Source organism: Chiloscyllium punctatum, chromosome 8 (genome assembly GCF_047496795.1).
Source record: "Chiloscyllium punctatum isolate Juve2018m chromosome 8, sChiPun1.3, whole genome shotgun sequence".
In the NCBI taxonomy this organism is placed as follows: Eukaryota; Metazoa; Chordata; class Chondrichthyes; order Orectolobiformes; family Hemiscylliidae; genus Chiloscyllium; species Chiloscyllium punctatum.
Genome location: NC_092746.1, coordinates 129514746 through 129522245, shown reverse-complemented (window position 1 = coordinate 129522245; position 7500 = coordinate 129514746). Strand labels below are relative to the sequence as shown.

General features: G+C 56.9%; 1 protein-coding gene across 1 annotated transcript in view; it reads right to left on the bottom strand.

The window, feature by feature from the left end:
- The window catches only part of LOC140480298 (flap endonuclease 1-like), a 41588-nt gene extending 34100 nt beyond the window's left edge, over positions 1-7488 (bottom strand). Inside the window, exon 1 of the mRNA XM_072575002.1 lies at positions 7467-7488. The gene's annotated coding sequence lies outside the window, so the exon portion shown is untranslated. The remainder of the gene's footprint in view (positions 1-7466) is intronic.
- Between the last annotated feature and the right edge of the window lie 12 nt (positions 7489-7500).

Sequence of the window (7500 nt, the reverse complement as noted above, 5' to 3'; positions counted from 1 at the left end):
ACACTCCCCCGCACCCTCACACTCACCCTGACTCACATTCACCCTCACACTCACCCTCTCCCTCACACTCCACCCTCATCCTCACTCTCACCCTCACCCTCACACTCACCCTCACACTCAACCTCACCCTCACACTCACACTCACTCACATTCACCCTCACACTCAGCCTCACCCTCACATCACACTCACCCTCACCCTCTCCCTCACCCTCTCCCTCACCCTCACCCTCTCCCTCACACTCACCCTCACACTCACCCTCTCCCTCACACTCCACCCTCACCCTAACCTTCTCCCTCACACTCACCCTCACCCTCTCCCTCACCCTCACACTCCACCCTCACACTCCACCCTCACACTCACCCTCTCCTTCACCGTCACATTCACCCTCACTCTCACATCACACTCACCCTCACCTTCACCCTCGCTCACATTCACCCTCACTCAGCCTCACCCTCACATCACACTCACCCTCACCCTCACCTCACCCTCAACCTCACCGTCACATCACACTCACCCTAACCTTCTCCCTCACACTCACCCTAACCCTCACCCTCACACTCACCCTCACCCTCACACTCACACTCCACCCTCACCCTCACACACTCACCCTCACACTCACCCACACGCTCACCCACACACAATCTCACACTCACTCTCACTCATCCTCACACTCTCACCCTCACATGCACACTCACCCTCACACTCACCATCACCCTCACACTCACACACACCCTCACACTCACCCACACTCACCCTCACACTCCACCCTCATTCACCACCCTCACACTCACCCACACACTCAACCACACACTCACTCACACGCCCACACACTCACACTCACCCACACACACACTCACACTAACACTCACCCACACTCACCCTCACTCACACTCCACCCTCATACTCACCCTCACACTCACCCACACACACACTCACACTAACACTCACCCTCACTCACACTCCACCCTCATACTCACCCTCACTCTCACCCTCATCCTCACACTCCACCCTCACACTCACCCTCACACTCCACCCTCATTCACCACCCTCACACTCACCCTCACACTCACCCACACACACACTCACACTAACACTCACCCACACTCACCCTCACTCACACTCCACCCTCACCCTCACACTCACCCTCACACTCCACCCTCACTCTCCACCCTCATACTCACCCACACTCACCTTCACACTCACCCACACACTCACACTCCACCCTCACACCCACCCTCACACTCACCCTCACACTCACCCTCACCCTCACACTCACCCTCACACTCCACCCTCACACTCCACCCTCACACTCCACCCTCATACTCACACTCCGCCCTCACACTCCACCCTCACCCTCACACTCACCCCCACAGTCCACCCTCAGACTCCACCCTCACACTCACCCACACACTCACTCACCCTCACACTCACCCACACTCACACTCACCCTCATACTCACACACACTCACACTCACCCTCATACTCACACACACACACTCACCCTCACCCTCACACACCACCCACACACTCACACTCCACCCTCATACTCACACTCACCCTCATACTCACACACACACACTCACCCTCACCCTCACACACCACCCACACACTCACACTCCACCCTCATACTCACACTCACCCTCATACTCACACTCACCCTCTCACTCACACTCCACCCTCACACTCACACTCACACTCATACTCACACTCACCCTCATACTCACACTCACCCTCTCACTCACACTCCACCCTCACACTCACACTCACACTCCACCCTCTCACACACTCCACCCTCTCCCTCACACTCCACCCTCTCCCTCACACTCCACCCTCTCACTCACACTCACACTCCACCCTCACCCTCACACTCCACCCTCTCCCTCACACTCCACACTCTCACTCACACTCCACCCTCTCCCTCACACTAACACTCCACTCTCACACTCCACCCTCTCCCTCACACTCCACCCTCTCCCTCACACTCCACCCTCTCCCTCACACTCCACCCTCTCACTCACACTCACACTCCACCCTCACCCTCACACTCCACCCTCTCCCTCACACTCCACCCTCTCCCTCACACTCCACCCTCTCACTCACACTCACACTCCACCCTCACCCTCACACTCCACCCTCACCCTCACACTCCACCCTCTCCCTCACACTCCACCCTCTCCCTCACACTCCACCCTCACCCTCACACTCCACCCTCTCCCTCACACTCCACCCTCTCCCTCACACTCCACCCTCTCCCTCACACTCCACTCTCTCCCTCTCCCTCACACTCCACCCTCTCCCTCACACTCCACCCTCACCCTCACCCTCCACACTCACATTCACACACACTCTCACACTCACACTCACATTCCACCCTCACACTCCACCCTCACTCTCACACTCCACCCTCACACTCCACCCTCTCCCTCACACTCCACCCTCACCCTCCACCCTCTCACTCACACTCCACCCTCTCACACACTCCACCCTCTCCCTCACACTCCACCCTCTCACTCACCCTCCACCCTCTCCCTCACACTCCACCCTCTCACTCACACTCCACCCTCTCCCTCACACTCCACCCTCTCACTCACCCTCCACCCTCTCCCTCACACTCCACCCTCTCCCTCACACTCCACCCTCACCCTCACACTCCACCCTCTCCCTCACACTCCACACTCTCACTCACCCTCCACCCTCTCCCTCACACTCCACCCTCTCACTCACACTCACACTCCACCCTCTCCCTCACACTCCACACTCTCACTCACCCTCCACCCTCTCCCTCACACTCCACCCTCTCACTCACACTCACACTCCACCCTCACCCTCACACTCCACCCTCTCCCTCACACTCACACTCACTCTCACACTCCACCCTCTCCCTCACACTCCACCCTCTCCCTCACACTCCACCCTCACCCTCCACACTCACACTCACTCTCACACTCCACCCTCTCCCTCACACTCCACCCTCTCCCTCACACTCCACCCTCACCCTCCACACTCACACTCACTCTCACACTCCACCCTCTCCCTCACACTCCACCCTCTCCCTCACACTCCACCCTCACCCTCCACACTCACACTCCACCCTCTCCCTCACACTCCACCCTCTCCCTCACACTCCACCCTCACCCTCCACACTCACACTCCACCCTCTCCCTCACACTCCACCCTCTCCCTCACACTCCACCCTCACCCTCCACACTCACACTCACCCTCTCCCTGCACCAGCACAGGGTTAGATACAGAGTAAAGCTCCCTCTACACTGTCCCCCATCAAACACTCCCAGGACAGGGTCAGCATGGGGTTAGATACAGAGTAAAGCTCCCTCTACACTGTCCCCCATCAAACACTCCCAGGACAGGGACAGCATGGGCTTAGATACAGAGTAAAGCTCCCTCTACACTGTACCCCCCATCAAACACTCCCAGGACAGGAACAGCACAGGGTTAGATACAGAGTAAAGCTTCCTCTACACTGTCCCCCATCAAACACTCCCAGGACAGGGACAGCATGGGGTTAGATACAGAGTAAAGCTCCCTCTACACTGTCCCCATCATAAACTCCCAGGACAGGGACAGCATGGGGTTAGATACAGAGTAAAGCTCCCTCTACACTGTCCCCCATCAAACACTCCCAGAGACAGAGACATCCAAATGAAGATTCCATCACCCTCCTGACCTGTGCCTTGTAGGGGGTGGACAGACTTTGGGGAGTCAGGAGGGGAGTTACTCGCTGCAGGATTCCCAGCCTCTGACCTGCTCTTGTAGTCACTCTGTTTATGTGGTGGGTCCAGTTCAGTTCCTGGGCAAAACTGAGGGCTGCAGCTGGAGATGAGAGTCTAGATCAGAGTGGTGCTGGAAAAGCGCAGCAGGTCAGGCAGCATCCGAGGAGCAGGAGAGTCAACGTTTCGGGCAAGAGCCCATCATCAGGAATGGATTCCACTCACTCACGATGGGCTTTTGCCCGAAACGTCGATTCTCCTGCTCCTCGGATGCTGCCTGACCTGCTGCGCTTTTCCAGCCCCACTCTGACCCAGTTCAGTTTCTGGTCAATGTTAACCCCCAAAATGTTGATGACAATTGAACATTGAAAACGAAACAGTGGGGATGGTTTTAACGTTGCTCTGAGAATGCTCCAAGCTGAACGAATTCTTGTGGAGTTTCACTCCCAGGACGAAGCCTACCAGAGTTGAGCAGCCAGGGCAGGTTCAGGTGGATCTTGGCTGCTCTCTGGTGGTGGATGAGGAAACTACAACCAGTCTGATGGCAGTCTCTGAAACAGCCTCGATTCATCTGAAACCTTCCACAAAATACCAGAGGCTCAGGGACGGGAGGGACTGACCCTCACTCTGGGTTAGTGCCCAGGGTGGGGAGGGGTCAGGACACATGGGAGAGGGTCGGGGGGTAGGTTCAGTACAGATGGGGGGAGGCCGGGGGGTTCCGTACAGATGGGGGGGGGGGGTCAGGGGGCTCAGTACAGATGGGGGGGTCAGGGGTTCAGTTCAGATGGGGGTGTCGGGGGGTGTCAGTACAGATGGGGGGTCAGGAGGGGGTTCAGTACAGATGGGGGAGGTCAGGGGGCTCAGTACAGATGGGGGGGTCAGGAGGGGGTTCAGTACAGATGGGGGGGGTCAGGGGGTTCAGTACAGATGGGGGGGTCAGGAGGGGGTTCAGTACAGATGGGGGGGGTCAGGGGGTTCAGTACAGATGGGGGGGTCAGGAGGGGGTTCAGTACAGATGGGGGATTCAGGGGGTTCAGTACAGATGGGTGGGTCAGGAGGGGTTCAGTACAGATGTGGGGGGGTCAGGGGGTTCAGTACAGATGGGGGGGGTCAGGAGGGGGTTCAGTACAGATGGGGGATTCAGGGGGTTCAGTACAGATGGGTGGGTCAGGAGGGGTTCAGTACAGATGTGGGGCTCGGGGGGGGTTCAGTACAGATGGGGGGGCTCGGGGGGGTTCAGTACAGATGGGGGGTCGGGAGGTTCAGTACAGATGGGGGGTCAGGAGGGGGTTCAGTACAGATGGGGGGTCAGGAGGGGGTTCAGTACAGATGGGAGGGGGTCAGGGGCTCAGTACAGATGGGGGGGTCGGGGGGGTTCAGTTCAGATGTTGGGGGTGGGGCAGGGGGTTCAGTACAGATGTTGGGGGTGGGGCAGGGGGTTCAGTACAGATGGGGGGAAGTTGGGGGTTCAGTTCAGTTGGGGGGGGGTCGGGGGTTCAGTACAGATTGAGGGGAGTCAGGGGGTTCAGTACAGATGGGGGGAAGTTGGGGGTTCAGTTCAGTTGGGGGGGGGGTCGGGGGTTCAGTACAGATTGAGGGGAGTCAGGGGGTTCAGTACAGATGGGGGGGGTCGGGGGTTCAGTACAGATGGGGGAGTCAGGGGGTTCAGTACAGATTGGGGGAGTCAGGAGGGGGTTCAGTTCAGATGGGGGGGTCAGGAGGGGGTTCAGTACAGATGGGGTGGTCGGGGGGGTTCAGTACAGATGGGGGGTCAGGAGGGGGTTCAGTACAGATGGGGGTGGTCGGGGGTTCAGTACAGATGGGGGGTCAGGGGGTTCAGTACAGATGGGGGGGTCAGGGGGGTCAGTACAGATGGGGGGGGTCAGGGGGGTCAGTACAGATGGGGACTGTCTGCTGAGGGGAGGTTGATTTGTTGGAGTTGAGAAGATTGAGAGGAGACTTTATTGAAACAGACAAGAGCAGGGGAGAAGGTGACCCAGCCTCAGGAAAAGGGGTCCCCTTTTTAAGAGTGAGCTGGGGAGGAATCTCTTCTCTCTGAGGGGAGCGTGTCTGTGGAATTCTTTCCCACAGAGAGCAGGCATGGCTGGGTCACACAGGACATTCAAGGCTGAGAGACAGATTTATAATCCCGAAGGGAATCGAGGGGGATGGGGTCAAAGCAGAACTGCGGAAGTGAGGAATCTCAGATAGCCGTGGGATGCCTCAATGGGCTGAATGGCCTACCTGTGCTCTCAGGTCACATGGTTTATTGGGTTTGGGTAATTTCTCAGTGGTTTGCACATACTCCTGATGTTCCACTTCCACCAAACAGCAGAGATCTGTGTTTGCTAGACAATGACCATCATCAATAAGAGACAATCTAATCACGACTGCCTTGACATTCATTGGTATTACCATCACTCAATCCCCAAATATCAACATCCTGGGGATTTACCATTGACCAGAAACTCGACTAGATTCACCATATAAACAGAGTGCTACAAGAGCAGGTCAGAGGCTGGGAATCCTGCAGCGAGTAACTCCCCTCCTGACACCCCAAAGCCTGTCCACCATCTACAAGGCACAGGTCAGGAGGGTGATGGAATACTCCCCACTTGCCCCTGGATGGGGGCAGCTCTGACAACACTTGGGAAGCTTGACACCATCCAGGACAAAGCAGCCGCTTGATTGGCCCCACATCCACAAACATCCCCTCCCTCCCCCACCGACGCTCAGTAGTAACAGTGTGTGCTGTCTACAAGATGCACTGCAGAAACTCACCAAAGATCCTCAGACGGCAACTTCCAAACCCACAACCACTTCCATCTAGAAGGACAAGGGCAGCAGATACATGGGAACACCACCCCCTGCAAGCTCCCCTCTGAGCCATTCCCTCCTGACTTGGGAATATCTCACCGTTCCTTCAGTGTCACTGGGTCAGAATCCTGGAATTCCCTCCCTAAGGGACATTGTGGGTCAACCCACAGCACATGGACTGCAGCGGTTCAGGAAGGCAGCTCACCCCCACCTTCTCAAGGGGGGCAACTAGGGACGGGGCAATAAATGCTGGGCCCAGCCAGTGTTGCCCATGTCCCATGGATTTAAAAAGAAGCCCGAGCCTGGACATTATCCAGATCTTGTTGCATTTGAGCACGGGCTGCTTCAGTATCTGAGGAGTGGCGAATGGTGCTGAGCACTGTGTAATCATCGGCGAACATCCCCCACTTCTGACCTTATGATGGAGGGAAGGTCATTGATGAAGCAGCTGAAGATGGTTGGGCCGAGGACACTCCCCTGAGGGACTCCTGCAAAGATGTCCTGGGGCTGAGATGACTGACCACCAAAAACCCCAACCATCTTCCTGTGTGTCAGGGATGACTCTAACCAGCAGAGAGGTTTGCCCCAAAGTGCCCATTGATTCCCGTTTTGCCAAGGGGGCTCCTTAATGCCATAATTATGGTCGAGGTAGGTACATTCTTGATGACCGAGGGGATGAAAGATTATCGGGAGACATGCAGTTACAACCCGATCGGCCATGGTGGAGTGGGCTTGATGGGCTGAATGGCCTTCTGCTGCTCCTATTTTCAATGTTTCTATTGGTTAGTTATAGATCAGGGTGGCCCCCAGTCTCTGCTCCCAATCCAGACACAGCCTGCAGTCACCTCAGAGCTGGGAGGACGAGGGAGCTGATAGGTGGGTGCCAGTTGCCGAGGGGTTGTTACTGATGGGGGACCCACCTGAGATGGTGCAGGTATCGCTTGTCAGAGACGA